We start from the raw sequence: 22,100 nt of genomic DNA, 5'->3' as shown, positions 1-22,100 counted from the left end.
AATGTTCTTCAAGTGATTCCATGAAATAGAAGGGGAAGAAATACTTCCAAACTCATTTTATGAGGCCATCATCATACTGATATCAAAACTAGAGGAGGACACAATGAGAAATGAAAACTATAGATCAATATCCTTAATGAACGTAGATAGAAAAATCCTTAATAAAATCCTTCAAGCCAAATTCTGCAAAACATTAAAAAGATTATATGCTGTGATCAATTTGGTTGTATTTCAGGGATGCAAGGATGCTTTAACATAAAATAATCAATAAATGTAATATACCACATATAGAAATCAGGTTGAAAACCACATGATCCTCTTGTAACAGAAAAAGCAATATCAAACTAAATGGAAGACTCTTTGCATTGAGAAATCTAGAAGGCAGCATTTATTATGCTATTGGGCTGGTGGGAATCAGTTCCAAATCACCATCCATGACTGAGAGCAAAACAGAAACATATATATTTTGCAAGCAAGAAATACAAAAGCTTATAGCAGGTTATTACGATTGGCTACACACATTATCAGTCAGGTCATTCTAAATGGATTTACTTAAAAAGAATTGTTTATCATAATATGGGAACATTTTGGGAAAGAGGAGGGGGCGTTTCTTGCAGAAGAAGCAGAGTTAAATGTAACTTTGACTAGGTTAGTCTGTTCTAGGCCTGAAATCCTTGAAGTAGGTAACAGCCAAAAGTTATGGAAAGAAATTAGCAGGCTAGCTGTGTGACAAGCAGCAGGATCATGGTCACAGCCTTTAACTGATCTCTAGCTTTTACTATGAAATATAAGTTTGCTATTCTATAAGTTTACTCTTACAGTATAATTGTGCTCCAACATTCTCAATTGATGCAGAAAAAGCCTTTGACAAAATTCAACATCCTTGTATAACAAAGAGCCTAAAGAATATGTAGGATTGAAGGATTCTTCAAATGAAATCAGGCATTATGGTCATAGACTGAAAGACCCTTTGATACTCTTAGAGATTGAAGGATCATCCTTCAAAATAGCAAGGGTCATAAATAACAAATCCACAGACACTGCCATTCTTAATGAGGAAAACCAAAAAGTGTTTCCTTTCAAATCAAGAATAAGGCAAGGATGTAACACTCTCACATCTGTTAGTCAATATAGTTCTTGCAATTTTAGCTAGAGCAAGTAGACAAGGAAAAAACATAAAACAGATAAAAACAGGAAATAAGTTAAATTATCCTTGTTTGCAGAAGATATAGTATCCCGCGTAGAAGACCCTCAAGGTTCCACTAAAATATGCAGAATTAATAAGTGAATTTAGCAATGTAACAGGATATAAAATCAACTTTAAAAGTCAATAGTTTTTCTATACACAAATAGTAGGTACACCTGAGAAAGACATTGGGAAAACAATTCTATTCACAATTGCTCTGTTATGGTTTGTGTCCAGATGTTCCTCCAAAGCCTCATGCAGTCATGGGGGCAGGCTTCCCAAGTTCGTGATTGATTCGTGGTCCAATGCCGAGATTATGGGTGTGAGTGCTACACCCACCCTGAGGTAGGTGGCCTGCATACAATATAAGGGAAGGGAAAGAGGCTTGCCCTTTCTTTCTCCTCCCCTTTTGCTTTTGCTGCTCTGGTTGCCCCTCTTCCATGCCACCCTTACTTTGAGCCAGCTCATTATAGACTAAAACCTTTTCAAACTGTTAACTAAATAAACTTTTCATTCCTAAATTTTGGGCATTGGGTATTTTGTCCTAGCAATGAGAGAAAAGTAACTAAGACAGCTTCAAATAAAATAAAACAAAACACTGAAGGACCAATCTAACCAGGAAGATAAAAGACTTATCTAATGAAAACTTCAGAATACTGAAGAAAGAAACTGAAGAAGACACCAGAAGATGGCAGGACTTCTATATTTATGGACTGTCAGAATGAATATTACCAAAATGGTAATATAACCAAAAGTGATCTACAGATTCAGGGCAATCCCCATTACAATACCATGACCATCTTTACAAACAAGAAAAAGCAATCTTAAAATTCAAATGGAAACATAATACCTGATATCAAGTTATACTACAAAGCCACAGTACCAAAAACAATGATACTGGTGCCCAAATAGACATTTAGACAAATGGAACAGAATAGGGGATATAGAAACAAATCCAGGCATTTACAGCCATCTCATTTCAGACAGAAGCACTGAAAAGATACAGTAGAGAAAAGATAGCGTTTTCACCGGATGGTGTTGGGAAAGCTGGATATTCACTTTTAAAAGACTGAATCTGGACTCTTATCTCTTACCTTGTACAAAAAACAATTCAAAATGAACCAAACCCTAAGTATAGAATGTGAAGCTTTGAAACTGCTAAAAAATAGGGAAAATACTTGCACATGTAGGCACAAAGACTTCCTAAATAGGACTCCAACAGAATAAGAAAAAAGAGCAAAAATCAACAAATGGGACTACCCCAAATTAAACATTTTGACATAGCAAGAGAAACAATAGCAAGGTGAATACACAGGCTTCAGAACAGGAGAAAATCTTTACCAGCAACTTTTCTGGCAGAGGATGAATACCCAGAATACATCAAGAACTAAAACTAGAGCCACAATTTGATCCAGCTAGATCACTTCTTTTTTTTTTTTTTTTTGTCGTTTTTGAGATGGGGTCTCGCTATGAAGTTCAGGCTGGCCTTGAGCTCACTTTGTAGCCCAGGCAACTTGCAAGGATCCTCCCACCTCAGCCTCCGGAGTGCTGGGATTACAAGCATGAGCCACCACGCCCAGCTATATAACTTCTTGATATATACCCAAAAAGATAAAGGTCCACATGCTAAAGTGATACGTACTCATGTTTATTGCAGCACAATTCATAATAGTCAAGATATGGAACCAGCCTAGGGGCCCATCAACAGATAAATGGATAAAGCAAATGTGGTATGTATACACAATGGAACCACAAGGAAGAACAACATTCTTTTATTGACAAGAAAATGGATAAATGTGGGGAACATCATGTTGAGCAAAGGAAGTCAGACTCAGGCAAAAACCATGTGTTTTTCCTAATAAAGAGAATCTAAAAATGATGACAAGAAAGTAGAAGGGAAACTATTACTAGATAAGAAGAAGGAAATAAGAACAAGACGTGTATAAGGACAGGTAGTGAGGAGATGGATATGAGCAAGATATATTACAGACACTGCCCCCTCCCCACACAAATACGACACTGTAGGAGTAGGGCGGAGGAAGGGGGTGTCAGGGGTGTGGGAGAAGGATGAAAGCATGTTATGTGAGTGTACAGATTTGCCAAAATGAAGCCCAATAATCTATAAAAGTGATAAAAACCAATAAAAATGAGTGAAAAACTCACTATAGTCTCCTCTCTGGACTGATGACTCTCTGGAATTCTTTATGTTTACATATGCAAAATACACTCATTTCTATTAAGACTTTCCTCAAATCTCATCTTATGCTCATTAGACACAGGCTTAAGATCTCGGATCTTGTCATGTAAACCACTTAGCTGTAGACGATGGTCCTCAGATGCGGGGCTTTGGGTACAGTTCCTTGAGTACCATTCCATTTGATCTAAATACAAGGGCACTAAATAGACAAGTTATATACCTTCCCAACCTAAATGGTGGGGGAGCATAGAACAATTGCTGTAAGCTTTTCTATTTGAAAAGGAGAAAGTGGGTCAGTCCTTTTCCATCACCTCAAAATACACCCTTATTCCATATTAAGGATAATTGTTACAGAAGTTGTGATTCTGGTAATGTCAGATTTGGCTGCAATTTTGAGCTGTGTAGTTTTAGAGGTTCCATCCTTTAGTTATTGTTTGGAAGCTTTGATGCATATATTAGTCTATTTGTTGTTGCACATCTGGCCAAACAAACCTCAAAAGTTCCTTTCCAGGCCAGTGTAGTCAAAATCCCAGTCCTGTCCAATATCTTCTTCCTTTTCCATTATCCCTGCACCAAGATGACATGAATCTTACCAACTATCCAAAGGATGGATATCACAGATTATATATTAGTTCATTTAAAATGTTTTTCTGAAATAATTTCAGGTTTACACCAAAATAGCAAGAATAATATAAAGAACTCTGATACAGTCTTAATTCAGTCACAAAATGAAGAATTTCAAATAATAACACACATTTCCAAAAGAGAGTGTAAATAAAAAGAGAGGACAGGTTTCTCAGAGAATATAGCTGAAGCTTGGGTTGACTTCCGTGTACGACTTGAGGATGATCGTTAAAGGTATCTGGTAATGGACCTCTTCTGACTGCTGGCCTGGACTGTCTCCCCTCCTTCATGGTGATATAACTACACATTTACACTGGGGAATCATCTTTGGATTTTTTGAGGATTGACATCATCATGGTTCCCTTAAACTAATCAAGGATGGGATCCATGTTAGTCCAATCAAGGTCAATCTATTGCAGTTATACTACAATGTGGTATCAGAAACTGCTATTTTATTACGGACACAAAAGGAATTGTTAGCACTGGGATCTATCTGGAGGTATTTAAGAATGTCAGAGACACAGCCTTATGAAGTAAAAACTGAAAATAGAGTTAACTGAGAGAAAGAAATCAGATCCTCAGTGATGTCATTAAGCTGTTGGATTTAGTTTTGCCTGAAGCTACTGAATTCTACTTCTGTACTTTTATGCTCATAGCCAAAGCATTTCTTTAACTTTTTAAAAGTCAGTTTATGTGAGCTTCTCTACTATTTGCAAACAAAGCTTGCAGATAAATGTGTTCAATACAAGTAGCCATATAGGGACTTGAAATATAGGGCAAGGATAAATTCCAGTGACAAAATTTCCCAATGCCACAGCCAGAATGTGTCGTGAGCTTTGGAGAATAAGGTTAAATTCCTCCAAATTTCCTGATTTCTCCATGGGAGCATAGCTGAGTCTTTAAAGAGCTGTGGTCAAGAGACTCCAGCTATGAGATAAAGAGAGCAGAGGATGGATGGAGCTGGACACTGAGGAGAACAGAGGCCACATCTGGAAAAGTTCTGTCTTAGAACACAGATGAAAAATAGAGGTGAGGCAGAGACTGGATAACTTTAATGGGCAAGAAAGGGAGCCTCAGACTTTTAGAAACACTGCCTCGGTGCCAAAAAGACTCCATTTCTGGGTGCAGAATGGTAATACCTAGGAGGAGCAGTAGATTACAGAAACAAAAAGGTACAATGTATTACTCACTTGTGTGAGGATGATGATAGTGATGGTGACAGTTATGATGACAGTGATAACAGGATGGTGACCTTGATGAGTAATTTGTCAGGAATTAACCCCTGTGCAGGTTTATTGAAGTCTACTGTTTTGATCTGTGTAGTATCCATTCTGTCTTTTATCTGTTACAGAATTCCAATTTTCCTTTGGACATTCCTTTATTATCAGTCCCCATTATCTGTGTGGAGTTGAGCATATCTAGAATTCAGGATTCCAGACATGGATGCATGACCTCATATCAGCCAGTGAGAATACAGTGTCTCTCAAGACACCTTAATTTGTGGAGGAATAAACAAGCAGCAGTATAGTCCAGTCAGCGCCAATTAAAGCCAGCATTCAGACTACTTGGAAAGAAACAAAATTTCCTTTCTTTTGGAGGAATATAAGCTTAGAGCTACTGATGGGCATCTTGTCATTTTCAGGAAAAGGTGTATTTGAAAATAAAGTCAGATGACTTCATTAGAGCTGAGGTACAGGGAAGAAGAAGAAGAAGAAGAAGAAGAAGAAGAAGAAGAAGAAGAAGAAGAAGAATAAGAAGAAGAAGAAGAAGAAGAAGAAGAAGAAGAAGAAGAAGAAGAAGAAGAAGAGAAAAGAGATAAAAAAGGGAGAGATTTTTTATTATATTTGTGCACCGAGTTTGGTCTTTTTGTCTGTCTGAAGTTAAGTCTGTTCTTAAACTTCCCAACAACCCTAAATCTCTTAGTATCTTACTGTTTTTGTTTGTGTCACTTAATTTGCCCCTGGATGGGTGTCTATCATTTCCCATCAAGAATTCTAATGGTGTTTTCTGTGCAGTCCTTACAATTGTCCTACCTATTGTAGGTAGACATCTGTTACCTACTTCTCACAGAAAAGGAAACTGAGGGTCAGTGTGAAAAATGCTTCGACCCATGCAGCTGGTGAAGAGCTAAACTTCTAAAATATCAATGCCTTTTCTGGCTGCAGGTCCAGTGAGTTGCACACCTCACGCCTTGGATGGATTCCACGTTCCTTCCCAGCTCTCAATTTTATTCTCTGTTCTCACTACCTTGGGGTTGGACGGGTGCCAAACTGGGGGCACAGGTAGTGGACCAGCTGCTGCCTGAGTCGAGATCCCAGCATGCTTTCAAGGACACAGATGGGCTGGCAGTCTTGCATGTGGGCAGGGAGCCTGAGGTGGGGGTGGACACTGGTTTCTGGTAAAGAAGCTCATTGAAGACTCAATGATGCCCAGCACTGGGTTCAGAGCCTCCACGGCCTGGGATTGGCACGAGCCCTTTGTGTGCCCTGTGCACAATGCAGAAAGCGCTCCTGTGAAACTGAGGAAACTCCTTTTGATAATCATCATTATTCATATGACTCTCTGTGTGTGTTTGTGTAGCAGAGGAAAACATTAAAATCTGGAAACTCTTCCTAAATTCCCAGGATCTATTATACCCAGGAGATTCCAGTGAAGTCTTGTTGAAATGGGATAAATAAATATCTGTTTCTCAAATCCCTTCAAGTTATTAAACTTCACTCTAGAATTACAACTCTGGTTTTTTGTTGGATTAATAAAATAATGGACGGCACTTTATAGATTAGGAATAAAAGTTAACACCCTTTATAGAACACTGGCTCTATGTCAGGCACTAGCTGGGTGCTTTACATCTACGATCTCTCTTGAAGCTCTTTATAGTGCATGATGAATGTGTTATTGTTTCAGATCCCCAGATGAGGAAAGAAAACTAAATTCCACATCAAAAACCATACAGGATACCTATCTGTAGAGCCGGGAACTTCTACCCAGATCTGGATTACCTCAAACCTATGGCTTTTTCCATTCTACTTTTTTGCTGCCAATTTTTTTTATTAATTAAGTTTATTGGTACATTTTAGGTACACGTAATGATCACATTCATCATAGGGAACTTGTATCTGTACATGATATAACTTGATTCTTCTTTTCCCTTCCCCTATACTCCCTGTAGCCCTTCATCCTCTCCTTATTGACAAAGCTTTGTTTCCATTTTTGTCTTCTCATTTTTTCTTTCCCCTTCCTTCCTTTCCTCCTCCTCCTCTCTCTCCCCAGTTCCCTCTCCCATCTGAACATTTTTTCACAGTTTCTATTTTACATTTTGGTCCTTATTGAATTGAAGAAGAACAATCAGAAGTCTTCAGGGCTGCGGATAATTTTCAACTGATTCAAGTCACAGAAATAGCTCCATTTATAAGATGCCATCTCCCCAGTCGGTGTGACCATCTCCAGGCCCCTGCAGTTCCCTCTCTTGGTGCCTCACAGGTAACATGAGCTCTAGTGACACATGTGGAGGCCCCCTCTTCCCGATCCCAAAGCTGCTCTGGCTTCTGTCTTCCCTGTCTAACTGGATGGAACCAGCTAGCCAAGCCTGAAATCTGGGCATTATCAGGGACTTTTCCTCTCCATTCTCCATTCCTCATACCTCATATCTCATCCATTGTTAGATCTTATAGTGGGTGGCACTCTCTCTCCCTCCCCTTACGTTAGCTTCCTGTATTGTTAGTCTGCTTTATCGCTTGCTTGGGTGGCTGCAGCAGCCTTCTCACTGGGCTCCCTACTCTGTTCCCCTCGATCCAGTCTCCATATCAACTGCCTGAGAATCATTTCTTTGACATAGATTCAGCCTCTATTAGACCTTGTAGGATATAGTCTAAGTGTCAGCTGGGTACCCAAGCTCTTCCCAGACTGATGCTGGCCTACTTTCCCAGCCTCATATTCTACCATGTTCTTCTCCTTTGCCATGCCTTCAAATTGTAAGATCTTACAACTTTTTGTACCCACTGCCAGCCAGATAGTATTAAGAATGAGCAACGTGAGAAGAGAAACATGGCTGCAACAATGACTTGACCTTTTCCTGGTATGGTGATGATGTTCGTGAGTAAAAGTATTCTGCTCAGCGTTGTAGGATCTCATTTGTTAAAACTGGATTGAAAACTGATGACCAACTTAAACACTGGCTGAACTGAGTCAGCATGGTTCAGAGGGTCCACCTGAGGACTGTTGCCAGCGTGAAAATGAGTAGAGAAGAAGAGAGTGGCACTGTGGGGTCCCCTAAGTGGTGCTGTTGTTTGGAGCTTTGGTTGTTTGGACCTCTTGGTTATCCTGGAGGAGCTTGTCATGCTGACTTTCCTGATATGAACTCGACTGTTATCATCAGAGGAGCTCGGGACCTTATCGCTGAGAATGGCTACAGTTCACTTAGGGGGAGCACTGGTCCTTATTTAGAGCATTGTTTGCTGGCTCTGGAGGGGAATGTGTGTGCTGTTCAATCTCCAGGAAAAGGTTGTCACACTGGTTTCCTAATATGAATTCAGCTGTTCACAGGATCAGAGGAGCTCAGGACCTTATTGTCGCTGAGGATGGCTGTAGTACTTTTTGGGGGAGCTCTGGTCCTTATTTTGAGATCATTTCTTAGGTTGAATCCTCAACCTACCAGTATAGATCCTTCACCCTGCTGGCACAGACTTTCTAACTTTCACCACTGATCTTGGGGCCTTCCCAGTGCAGATCCATGAAATAGACTTGCCTGAGTCCTTGTTGTGGGCTCTAGACCTCCAGTTGGACTCATGGGAGGCATTGTCATGGGCCCTAGGTCTTCAGTTGAAATGCAGGATATTGCCATAGATCCAGGCTCTTGGCTGGATTCTGTAGGTCTTTAGACAGCGTGGGTATTTTCTTTGGGTGATCATTATAAATATTATAAATTATATGTCCTGTGTGGTCTTATTCTCCTTGAAAACACTGCCTACAACTGAGCATAAGAAAGAGGATGAGGAGTGGGCCAGGACATAAACAGGTCTCTGCTCCACAAAGGGTCAGAAATACAACACAAGTACAGTCACCTGCCTGGCCTGCATGTAGCTGTCTCACAGGACTATGCCTTCTCATATTCAGACCTGTTGCCTACTGCTGCTGGCTAGCTGGACACCAAGGCCAGTACCAAGGCCTCCAGTAGAAATAACTCGTGCCTCCTACTACAGTCAGTTGCAGTTTAGCAGGAATCTGTTGTGTTTGTCACTGAAAGACAAATCATATGTACAGTGTTTCCAAAACCTTCAACTTTGCTTTCATAGGAAGAAGCACAGTTTCTGTTTGCCCTCATACTTCATCAGTTTGCAACATGTTTAACTAACATAATTACAATAGTGAGCTCATTACGGAATTTAGAACAGAAAGTTCTATTTTTTATGAGAGCCAAGTTGCGTGTCTGGGAAGACTGTGGAGGTCAGTTGCTGAAAAAATAATTTTGGACCAATTATTTGAGGGTGAGAGACTTGTAAGATGTTAGGGGAGAAAAAAAACCCCATAAAAATCCCAGTGGATTCTGCTCAGGTTGCTTTTTTTGTTCGACTTTAAGGCTGCCTGAAGCATAATATTGGATGTATTATGGCAATGGTTTATATAAAAAGAGAAGGCAGAATTTCATCATAAAACTCTCTCAAAGGCCACAGAATGGTTTCTAAAATTGTTTGCATACATGCATATTTAAATGCTTCAACTTAAAATAAGGTGTTTAGGAAATGTGTGGTTCTTTATTTAAATTATTTCCTCCTTTACCTGACGTTTTGATTAACCAGTCGACTCTGTAATCCAATGTGTGAATGCAATTATAATTACAGTCAGCCCTGCAAATCCACCCCCATGGATTCAAACAAGTGTGTGTCAGAAATATTTTAAAAATTGCATCTGTACTGGATCTGTACAGATTTTTGCTTAACATTATTCCCTAAACAATACAGTCTATCAACTGCTTGCCCAGCAGTACATTGTGTTAGGTATTATAAGTCATCCAGAGATTTAAAGTACACAGAAGGATGTATGTAGGTCCTATGCAAATATTATGCCATTTTATATAAGGAATTTGAGTATCCAAGAGTTTGGTGTCCTCACAGGGCTCTGGATTCAATGCTTCATGGCTGCTAGGGACCACTTTGCCCTACAGAGTGAAGAGTGGTGTGGCAGTTTGTTTTGGGAGGCTAGGGAACATCAGATGATAGACAGACATGTAAATGTGAATATTATAGACAGAAATGGGGACATACACATATAGGTATACAGAGGTAGAATACGGAGATGTGCATATAAAAAGCATTTCTTCATATTTAGCTCATGAGAATTTTTTTCCAAAGTAATTCACTCTGTCATTTATGGTCTTCATGTTTTACCTTTTATGTTTTGGACATTCCTATCTGAGACAAACTGAATGAAATGTAAAGAGCCCAAGATTTGAGACCAGAAAAGCTTGGGACTGAGTTTCAACACAGCCAGCACTGGCTGTGTACCTGCAGTCAGTTTCTCGAGCTCTTTGAACCTAAACTGGGCTCTTAAACAGGAGCATATGTGAAATGCTGAATAAACAGCAGCTGTTGTGATTCTTATTTATTGTTGGGGATTCTATTGTTTCGTACATTTCTGTTGATGCCTCCTTTTTCTCTTGAAATCCCCAAGGCAGAGCTGTGTTTCATTCAGCTTTGTCTTCTCAGTGCCCCTGAATGCATTTTTTTCAGTGCAGTAAGAAAGCATTCAGTTTGTAGAGAGTAAATCATCTTGTCCTTTTCTGGCATTGTGAAGAAAACCAGAGGCCGCAGGACTGCTTATTTGACAGTCTCAGGGGAGTTTCAGGGGCAGGAAGGAGAAGGAGCCAGAATGAGTGGGTGGGTTGAAGGAAGACCTTGGTGGGTCTGGTCTGGACTGGTCCTTGCTCCCCTTGCGATGTCTTTAACTGGCTTGTACAGGTGATGGGAAGTGGCCAGGGCAGGTGCCTGGAGGCTGGGGCAGCCTGGTGGAGAGGAAGCTTCTTTGTCAGCTGGAATGCCAGGGCCTGCCAGTCAATCAGGTCCCTCTGGCTGGGAATGAAGCTGGTGCCAGAAGCCCAGGGGAGGTGATGACAGATACACTGATGGGGACAGGGAAAGAGAGAGAACATTTCCTGAGAATCTGCTGTGTTTTTTGAATATGCCAGGCACTTTTATACCCAGGATCATTTTTTTTTTGCTCACATCAACCCTGAGGGCTAAGGCTAATTATTGCCACAAAGTTAGTGAAGTTAAAGCACAGAGAGGCTGAGTGTCCCTCCCAAGGTCCCACAGCTAGGAAGAGGGTTTGAAAGCAGACCAGTCTGAAGTTGTGGGCTGTGCATTTTTTTAAACCCCAAATGTCTTTAGTCTGTTTCATTTGGGGAGAGCTGACTCAGGCTGCAGGTGTGTTGGATATCAAGTCTGGGACTTCTGCAATAAAAAAGAGCACTGTGTTAAAAGGCAGGAAGTCTTTTAGTCCATTTGTGCTGCTGTAACAAAGTAGATAAGATAGGTTAACTTATAAAGAACAGGGATTCTTTTCTTTCTTTTATTTTCTGTTTGTGAGATTGTCTTAATTATCTTTTACTCATTGCTGAGACAAAATAACTGATGCCCAAAGTTGGGAAAGGAAAGGTTTATTTATTTTTTATAATTTTTGGAGGTTTTAGTTTATATTTAGTTGGCTCCAAGGCAGGGTGGCATGGCGGGGCCGCAGTTTATGGCAGCTGCAAACAGCAAGGTGGAAACGGGCAAGAGAGAGAGACATGGCTTTTTCTTACCATTACATCACATCTTGCTTCACCCCTAGGCTGGTGTAGCACTCACTCTCTGTCCAAGCACTAGACAATGAACCAATCACAAATGCATAATGCAAGGGCATGAGGCTTGGGGGCCACCAACATAAATCAGGACAGAGATTCAGGATGAAATTTTCTAGCGAGTGCTATTCCCTGATGCTGGAGCTTCCAGGAGGGAAGAATGCTGTATTCTCACGTGGAGGAAGGCAGAAAAGCAAAGAGAGGCCATAGTCCCTCCATCAAGACCTTGTATGGGTATCTGACTCCAGTCACAAGGAAGGAGCTGTCATGGCCTAACTGCTTCAAAGGCCACACCTTCCACTACCATCCCATTGGCCACACTTGGATTTTGGAGGGGACACATCCAACCCAGAGCAGGAGCCCAGTTTGGAGGTCTGAGCTCTGCCATTTCCTGGCTATGGGCGTTTGGTGAAGCCATTTCATCTCCCGACCCTGGCACCCATCATCTGTAGAGTGGAATCAATAGTGCTCATCCTTATTCCCAAGGAGATTTGTTACAAAGAGGGGAAGTATTAAGAACAGTCTAGGAGCACTTGTTCTGAGGTAGGTACTGTGACAAACCTCTTGCTTGTATCATACAACTGAAAGCTCACAAACCCTCTGAGGTAGACGTTATTAGTAATTTCATCTAAAAGATGTGCTAGAGGGGCCTTTAACAGGCTATAGAACTTTCTCCTTATTTAGATTGGATAGAAAACGTCCACCAAAAGGCTCATGTGTTCAGGACTGGTCTCCAGTAAAGCAGAGTTCAGAAGTGGGGTTTTTGGGAGGAGCTTGCTCATGACAGCTCTGATTTTTATGGATTAATCCATTGATAAGTTCATAGTTCAATGGACTTATTAGGAACTAATAAGGAACTAATAAGTTCCTAATAAGTGGTAGGAACTAATGTCATGAAGCAGGTCATGAGGATGTGGCTGTGAAGGTTATAGTTTGTCCTTGGCCCCTTCTTCTGGCTCTTTCCCTCTCTTTCTGCTTCCTAGCTACCATGAGATGAGATTCTTTGTTCTACTAGATTCTCCCTGCCATTATTCTACCTCCTTTCAAGCCCAGAACCAATGGACTCAAGTGACCATGGACTGAACCATCTGAAACTACAAGCCTAAACACACCCTTCTTCTTTCAACCTTTAATTCTCAGGAATGTTGTCACAGTGATGAGAAGCTGTCTAACACACTGCCTAATCACAAGGTCAGTCATCATTGGAGCTGAGTTGTGTTTTCAGCCACCAAGTCTAGAGCCTGTCTTAATTCTCTCTCCTAAATGTAAGGGACAGAACTTTCTAGAATGTAAAGGAAAAACATAAGCCTATTGTTTACTAGAACTGCCATGTACCAGGTCTTCAGTTTATAGCTTCACTTGCACCATTCTGCATACTTTTAGCTACCCAAGACACATCAGTGCTCGGGGGCTCAGAGAGGTGTTTACCTATCCAAGTCACACACCCAGAACTGGCAGAACTGGGAGGTAAACCTGGTATGCTTTAATCCAAAATGGCCAGGGATAATGCTGTTAGTTAATAATGATAATGATGATTGGTCTAGTCCTGGTGTGGCTAGAATCCAGAACTAGGGCAGAGACCAAAGTGAAGAGCCACCTCTCAAGCTGGGGACAAAGTGAAGCCTGTAGTCATACTTCTGGGCTTTTGCCTTGAGCTATCCCCCCCCCCCCATGCTGTTGTTTTGCTTTTCTTTTTGCATTTTCACTAATGTTTCAGTTGGCTTTTCTGTCCCGAGGCGCTTTAATCACCAAGGGCTCTGTTCCAAACATGCTCTGCATAAATAAGGAAGGAAATAAATAAAGCTTACTGCTTCCACAACAAAGCCACCCAGTGGCGCTGAGATAGTGCTGCACGTGGGGGAGTGAGGCCTGGGGTGGGGGGAGTGGCAGAGACTTCCAGGGTTCTGAGCCCTGTTCTGTCTGTGTCCTGCTGTGTAACCTCCAGGCAGGACTCTTAAGCTCTCTACACTCAATTTTCTAGTATGCCAAAAGGGGGTGGGGCGCATTTGGCAACCCTCACAGAAATGGCTAAATTCAATCAGTCTGCAGAAATGTTTGAGAAAGTGAGCAAGGTCAGATGAGGGAGGGACAGTGATGACTGCAGTTTAGTTACATGACACTCCATTTGCTCATTGCTGTCATCCAGCAAAAAGCCCTGAGAGCATCTGCTGGACAAGGCTTACAGGGGATGTGTTCAGTGTAACATTCTGGGCTGGGACTGTGGACCTTGTATCTCCCAGCCAGTGCTCTTTGCTGCACCATGGGAAGGAAATCCAAGAACAGCCAGTGCCTCAGGCTCTTCTTCACAAGCCCGGTGATTTTCCTTTCAGCAGAAACCTGCAGACTTACAAGCTTCTACCTGCTGAAGAGGTAAATATGGGGTGTAGGTAGGGCCAGGTGACTCCCTGGGCCTTCCCCAAGCAAGCCAGATCTCCTCAGTGACCCAGGGCATGCAGTGAAGTGAGTTGTGGCCTAAAGTGAAGTGTACCAAAGTTAGGTGCAGTGGGAAAAGAGGGTCATGAGGGATGGGGAAGGAGAATGGGGGTGGCCTTGGGACAGGAGAGCTTCCTGGAGAGAATCCTAGCTGGATCCGTGTTGGACCTTGGGGTCCTGGAGTCAACCAGCCACATTCCCCTGTATCAGAATTGCAAGCTCAAAGGCTGAGGGCCCTGGGATTGAATCTTGGCTTTGTCACTTCCTGACTGTGTTCCTGAGCAAGTGACCTCATTCTTCTGAGCCTCATTTTATTCATACAATTATCCCTGCCTCACAGACTAGTTATGGACATTGTGTGATTGTGACTTTGTGATAAAGTAAGAAATAAATACATTCATCTCTGCATTCCACTCTCTTCTTGACACAGAGCTTCCAAAGCTGTTGTAGGCAGAGGTGCTAGAAGAACCTTAAATTCTAATATTTGGCCTTTGATCCTAGTTTCTGACACAGACCTCCTTTCTTGAATGATAGGAACATCTTCTGCTGTAATCAGGTAACTCCTGGAGGCTCGTGGACAACTTGCTAGGGGAACAAGTCACGTGACTAGGTTGAGCTTTTAGCCCCATATACTCATTTTGGGGGAAACGAGAGGGCTGCAGGTTGTGCTGATCATCAGTGGTCAGTGATTTAATTAATCATGCTTGCATAATGAAAATTCCATAAAATCCCAAAAAGGGTGAGATTCAAAAGACAAGAGGAAGGAACAGTTACTGGAATTCTGTCAAGGCTGTGACTGAGAAGTGAAGGTGTCTTTAGAAGATTTGGTTTTAGGAAGAAGTAGGCTGCCAAAGGGGGTCTGTTATGGTTTATGTCTAGATGCTCCCCCCAAACCTCATGCTGTCATAGATGGGGATTTTTCAGAGGTGTCTAGATCTAGAAAATGATGCTGGGGTTTTAAGAGTGTGTGATTACTAAATTAGCCCACAGTGGGTTGGTGCCCACCTTAAATGGGGTAGCCCAAATAGAATAGAAGCTGGGCAGAAAGAAACTGCTGTTGGTTTGTAGCTTGGTGCATTCGACCTTCTATCTTCTGCCCACAATGAACTGTTCTCTTCTGTGATGCCCCTCTGCCATGCCATCATGCCTTGGAGCCACCAATTATGGGCAGAAACCTCTACAAATTATAAACCAAATTAAGCCTTTTCTGCTTTAACTTAGGTGTTACATATTTTGTCTCAGCAAGAAAAAAGTAGCAAAAATGGAGGCCCAGCAAGGAGGAGGTGGAGAGATAAATGCCCTACTCTTGGTTCCATCTATGGTTAGCCTGATATCTACTGAGTCTACCAGAATTCAGAGGGCAAAGGAGTCTAGCAGGGAGCCAGGGTTTGGGCAGGGATGGCGGGAAGGATGTGGAAGCAAATATCCACCAGGCTCTGCAAATAGCTATGAAGGTGTGAGCCTCTGTGCGAAGGACATTATTTCTGTGGAATCACAGTCCAGAGCTGTTTAAAAGCTGCCAAGACAAAAAAGGATGCATTTAAGACATTTCTAGGAAAATGGATGCACTTTGAGGCCATACTCTTAAGTGAAATAAATTAGACATACATCTCTGGTGTGAGAAACTGAAAGTATAAATAAGGACCAAAATATATTTTGAAATAGAAGAAAAATGCTCAAGTGGGGAGAGGAATAAGACAGAAGGAGAGGGAAATGAAAGAAGGGAAAAGTAAAAAAATGAGAAAAGAAGGAAAATATAGAAACAAAACTTTGTAAACAGGGAGGGGAGGAGGGGTTAAGGGGAGGTTAGGAGGCATGGGGGAAATATATTATGTATAGGCCCAAATTCTCTATGATGAATGTGATCATTATGTATATCTAACATGTACCACTAAAATCTAATTTAAAAAGTAAGTAAATACTGGCAAGAGATGACAAGATCTTCCTGAAGGGTGGGGCTATGCAGTTCAGAGTGAGTGAGAATTTTCCGGGTCCAGGAGCACATTCCTTTCATTGCCAAGGCGCATGGCAACATGAAGCCTGAAGGCAGAGGTGGAGATCATCAGGGTGGGGGGTTATGTGCAAGAGGAGGGGAAACAAAGGACTCCTTGGAGATGAGGGGACTGATCATGGGCCTAGGGCAAGCAGGGGGAGCTATTAGGGCGTTAGATGCCAGGGGCTGGCCAAGTCTCTTGCCCCATTCAGGGCTACATTTCCTAGTGAGAGTCTTTGTATGTGTGTGTGTGTGTGTGTGTGTGTGTGTGTGTGTGTGTGTGTGGTTGTTTTGTAACTTTATTTGAAAGTTAGTTCTCATCCATGTCTATTGTCTGGAGACTTTTGAATGGGGTATCAGGGACATAGAGGTTACAAAAGCATACAGCTTGTTTGGTGAATCTTCATTCTCTACATTTTCTGGGCAAACTTACATGGATATGATATGGGACATTCCTTATTCTTCTGCTCAAATAACTTTGTTGAACCTGGTGTCAGTGCACACATCCAGAGTCCCCATCTCCTTCATGACAGATTTCAGGATCTTCTTAAGCCCATTCCATAAGTCTGCTTGGGAATGTTGATTGTGTATTCTTGGGTCATCTCTTTGATGGCAGAATAACCCTTCTTCTTCTCGCCCCTTCTTTGTGGGAGCCATTCTGCAGGGCCCAAGTTGGAAAGCCAAGAGTCAGTTTTGAAAAATGAATTTTTAATGACATCAGCTCCAAATATATTCTTTGTGTCAAAAATGAAAGCGCTAAGGATCCATCACTTTTGATGTACAGCTCACCCGGCTGCCGGGGCTCAGAGTATGATTTCCAGCTCTTTGCCTAGCAATTTCACTTCCGGTGATTGCTGTTTGCAGCCCACACCCCCACACTGCACCCAATAGGGCCATGTGGAAATGTCTGGAGGGCTTTTGGTCATCATGTCGGAGAATGATGCACTTACATTTAATGAGTAGATGGTTCTCAACACCCTACAACACACAGCACGGCCTCTGCTATGAGGAATTATCTAGCCCAACATGTGAGCAATTTTGGTCTAGGCCAGGGGTAAATTTTTTGCCCTATTGCTCCCCCAAATCTTTTAAAATATTTTCTCCCTAGTCATTTGTCCCTCTATCCATGAAGTACAAATACATTCTATATGGTTGATGTGCTCTTTGTAGAGCTGCATTGGCTTTAAGAAAAATGAAAGCTTTTAGCCCACCAAGAACCAATTATCGATCCCTTGAGGACAATATTGCCACTACTGAAAATTCATGGCATAGGTATTTACACATGAGCCACACTGTATGTACAGTTTAATTGTACTGTGCTGCATGCAGAGTTCTCCAGCACAGCTTTTCAGATCAAATATACATGCACGCGACGTTCTGTTCTAGGCAGTCATTCTTCTACCCACAAACACTTAGCATTTAGGTTGATCCCACCCCCTCCCATATAATTGCTGTGAACACATATTGTTATTCCTTTTTAATTAAACTTTTATTCTAAGATAATTGTAGATTCACATCTGCACTTGTATGAAGCAATATAGAGGGGTCTTGTGTACTTTGTATCCAGTTTCTTGCAAAATTATAGTAGAATATCCAAACCCCAACCTTGACATTGAAACAGTCAAGTCACAGTGCTTGCTACAGCACAGGGTCCCTGTGGAAGCCATTTCCACTTCCTCATCCTCCCTGCCCTTAATCTTTGGTAATCACTCATCTTCTTTTTATTTGTAAAATTTTGTCATTTCCTATTGGAATCACACAATATATAATTTTTTGGGATTGGCGTTTTTTCACAGTAGAATTCTCCAGAAATTCATCCAGTTTGCTGTTGATCCTTCAATTGCTGAGACATTTCTTGCAATAGCAGTATATCATGATTTAACCAATAACCTACAGAAGGCAGCTAGTTGTTTCCAGTGTGGCTTTATTACGAACAGAGCTGCTATAAGCAGTCATGTATATATTTTCTTGTATGTAAACACAAGTTTTAAGTTTTCTTGGGTAAATGCCCAGGAGTATGGTTGCTGGATCATATTATTGTTGTATGTTTAATTTTTCTTTTTTAAAGCTCCAAATTGATTGCTAGAGCAAATACCATTTACATTCCCACCAGCAATATAGGGGTATCATCACTTCATCTTGAGCAGCATTTGGTCTTGCTGTTATTTTCTATTTCAGCCGTTTCAGTAGTGTGCACTGATATCTTAGCATAGTTATAATTTGCATTTCCCTAATGGCTAATGTTGCTTGCATGTAATTGTTTCCCATCTGCATATCCTCTTTAGTGAAATGTCTCTTAATTTTTTTGGCTTATTTTCTAATTGGAGTGTATATTAAGACACTATTATCCTTGCACAGGGGCCATGCTAATTTTCTTTGTATCATTCCAATTTTAGTATATGTGCTGCTTAAGTGAGCACGAAATTTTTTAAAAGGTAGGCCTATTATGGTAAATTTTATATATGATAAGATATACTCTTTAGGCATATATTTCTATGAATTTTGAGAAGTGCATACAAGCAGGTATCCACTCTTATTCCAATTAATACGTAATATAGTTCTATCATCTCCCCTCAGATTCTCCTATGCCTCTTAGTTGCATGCACAGTAACAACTTACTGTTTCTCCTTAGAGTTTTGTCTTTTTAGAAAGTCATATAAGTGAAACCATGCAAAATATAACACTTTGAGTCAGGCTTCTTAGTATCATGAATTTGAGAAGTTATGCTAGCTTCATATATATATAAAACTATTAAAAATTATTTTTGATACTATTCCTGTTGGGTACGTGTTTTACATTTCTCCTAATCTGTGGCATGTCTTTTCAGCTGATTAACAAAGTCTTTCACAGAGGAAAAAATATTTTAATACAATCCAACTTATCAATATTCCCTTTTATGAATTACAGTTTTGGTGTCAAGCCGAAGAATTCTTTGCCTAGCTCTAGAAAGTGAAGATTTTCTAGTTTTCTTTTTCAAAAGATTTTATGGTTTTACATTTTACAGTTAGGACTGTGATCCATTTTTAGCTAAATTTTGTATATGACATGTAAGTGAAAAATACATCGTGTTTAAAAATCATTATAGTAAGAGATGCCTTACCATTAATCCCCTCAAAGTATTCCCCTCTCTTCAGCCAAACCCATCCCACTGTTCTCGCCACTCTTGAGCCAGCCGTGGAAATCCTCCTTTCTGAGTGTTTTTATTTACACTGTCATGGCTACCTCGATGTCCTAAATCAATTCAAAACATTTGTCTTTCATGATTTGGGCCTTGAGGAGCAGCTGGAAGTTGCACGGTGCCAGGCCTGGTGAACGGTGCATGAGGACGCGCTCTAACATTTCTAAGGCCCGCGTTGCTGCTGGTTGACTTACCACTTACCATGCTTCCGATTTATAGACACGAAAGAGGACTTCTAGGACAGCTTCAGAACGTGGCAAGAGCAATGGGCTAAGTGTGTTCAAAGTGAGAGAGCATGTTTTAAGGGGAACTGAAAGCCACGTGTCTTTTATTGTAATAATGTTTTGTTGTCATCACTTTTTGAACATTTGCCCATCCATTGTAGTTTTCAATCTCCCTCCATAGATGTAAGGTTTAGGGTTAAATTATTCTACTTCTCCCTTCTCTTCTCTCGCCCTTCTTCCTCCTTCCTTTTCTTTGTCTATGGAGATCCAGTTGCTTAGCACCATTTGTTGAAACCCTTTACACGTTTGCTAAAAGTCAGCTGAGTATTTTTATACGGTCTGTTTTTGGATTCTCTATTCTTCTCCATTGATCTAATTTGTCTATCCCTCTGCCAAAATCACAATCTTTGTTACTGTAGCTATAAAGTAAGTCTTGAAATCAGACAGATAGGTTTCTCTCACCTTATTCTTGTTTTTAAAAATAACGAGCTATTCTAATTTCTTTGATTTATCATATAAATTTTAGAATAAGATTGCCTGTATCCACAAAAATTTTGCTTGGATTTCGATAATAACCGTGTTAAACTTGTATATCCATTTTTGGGGAAACTGACATCTGTATCTATATCTGTTTTTTTTTTTTTCTTTTGTACTGAGGATCAAACTCATGCCTGCACACTTGCCAGGCAGGTGCTTAGCTGCTGAGCTAAACCCCTGGCCCCATCTTTACTGTATTGACTCAGTTCATCAGAATTTTATACTTCTCTGAATGCAGGTCTACTACACGTTTGGATATATTTATACCTTTCTCTCTTTGTTTAGCAACTTTACATATTAAATTTTAAAATCCAGCACCTAGGTGTATGTACATTGGTAGTACACAGAAGCACAACTGATTTTTGTGTGCCTATCATATCCTGAAAACTTAACTCACTTAATAATTTTTTAAAATGTCACATTCTATATTTATTTTAAGATTTTTATGATGGAAATTATATTTCACTTATTATTATTATTAGTCTTTTTGAGACAAGGACTTCCCTATGCAGTTCAGGTTGGCCTTGAACTTACTTCGTAGCCCAAGCTAGCCTTGAATCACAGAAATACTCCTGTCTCAGCCTCCCAAGTGCTGGGATTACAGGTTTATGCCTTCATGCCTGGCACTCACTTATTAATTGTAAGGTCGGTCTGCTTTTGTTTTAAATTCCTTAACATTTTCAGCATGTATAATTACGTCACTTGCAAACGCTGACAGTTTCATTCATTTCTTTCTGGTCTGTGCACTTCTTTATTTCTTTCTCTTTTTTTCTTTCTGTCCTTTTGCATTGGCCAGAACTTCCAAAATCATGTGGTATAAAGATGAGATTAGACATCTTCATCTTTTTCCTGAGCTTATGGATAAAAAGCCTTTCACTACTAAGTATAAACTAGGTGTAGATTTTGTGAAAATATTTTGAATAAGTTAAGGTTTACCCTATTTCTATTTTTTCAGTTTTGATACCAAATTGGTATATATATATATATATATATATATATATATATATATATATATATATTTGTATTTGTATAGACTCATGCCGCATGTGATTTTTCTTTAGTTTGTCTGTCTGGAGGGTTGCATTAATCAATTTTCAAATATTGAAAAATATTTGATCATAGTAAACAAGTTTTCCCATATTACAAATTTCAGTTGCTAGCATTTCTTTAAGGACTTTTGTGTTTGTATTCATGAGAGATATTGGTTTGTAGTTCTCTCTTTTTTTTTTTGGATACTATGTTTATGTTTAGTTTCAGTATTGTGATAATGCTAGCTTCATAAAATGAATGTAGATATGTTTTCTCTTTTTCTGTTTCTGGGAAGAGCTTGTGCATACTTGGTGTTACTTTAAACATTTGGTAGAATTCTTTATTGAAGCCATCTGGGTCTTGTCTTCTTTTTTAGGAGATTTAAAATTATGAATTCAGTGTCCTTAATGGTGCTATCTAAATGATCTGCTTCCTATTTAGAGGCATGGGGGTAGTTAGTGTTTTTGAAGTAATTGACCCATTTTATTTAACTTGTCAGGTGGGCAGGCTGTTGTAGTAATCCCTTCTTATCTCATGATGTCTGCAGGGCCTGTGTTGATTTCTGGTTTCATTCCTGATGTTAGTAATCGTGTCTTCCCCTATTTCTCCACTGTTATCCTTCACAGACGCTTGCCAGTTTTCCTGACTTTCAAAAGAACCAGGTCTTTGTTTCTTTGATTTTTATGTATTACTTTACTGTTTTCAAATTCATTGATTTCTGCTTTTATTTTTACAGTTTCTTTTACTCTGCTTGCATTGGGATTTTGTTGTTCTAATTTTCCTAGGTTCTTGAGATAAGACATTCAATGACTGCTTTGAGAGTTTTCTTCCTGATATATTCATTTGGTGCTATAAATCTCTTTCT

The 22,100-nt window shown here is 40.3% G+C and overlaps 1 non-coding gene and 2 pseudogenes across 1 annotated transcript; all 3 read right to left on the bottom strand.

Moving 5' to 3' along the window:
- The window catches only part of LOC100721905 (serine/threonine-protein kinase 24-like), a 29,125-nt pseudogene extending 21,158 nt beyond the window's left edge, over positions 1 to 7,967 (bottom strand).
- Positions 7,968 to 16,577: 8,610 nt separating this feature from the next.
- On the bottom strand, positions 16,578 to 19,649 carry LOC101787955 (large ribosomal subunit protein eL31-like; annotated as a pseudogene).
- Positions 18,583 to 18,687, bottom strand: LOC111757839 (U6 spliceosomal RNA). Its single transcript, XR_002792105.1, has one exon. It is a non-coding gene; the product is annotated as a U6 spliceosomal RNA (small nuclear RNA).
- Positions 19,650 to 22,100: the final 2,451 nt, after the last annotated feature.

The sequence above is a fragment of the Cavia porcellus genome, unplaced genomic scaffold, assembly GCF_034190915.1.
Source record: "Cavia porcellus strain 051 isolate PalLab524CR breed Dunkin Hartley unplaced genomic scaffold, mCavPor4.1 scaffold_19, whole genome shotgun sequence".
NCBI classification, from domain to species: Eukaryota; Metazoa; Chordata; class Mammalia; order Rodentia; family Caviidae; genus Cavia; species Cavia porcellus.
The sequence above is the reverse complement of the archived record's forward strand: the minus strand, read 5'-3'. Positions and strand labels throughout refer to the sequence as shown.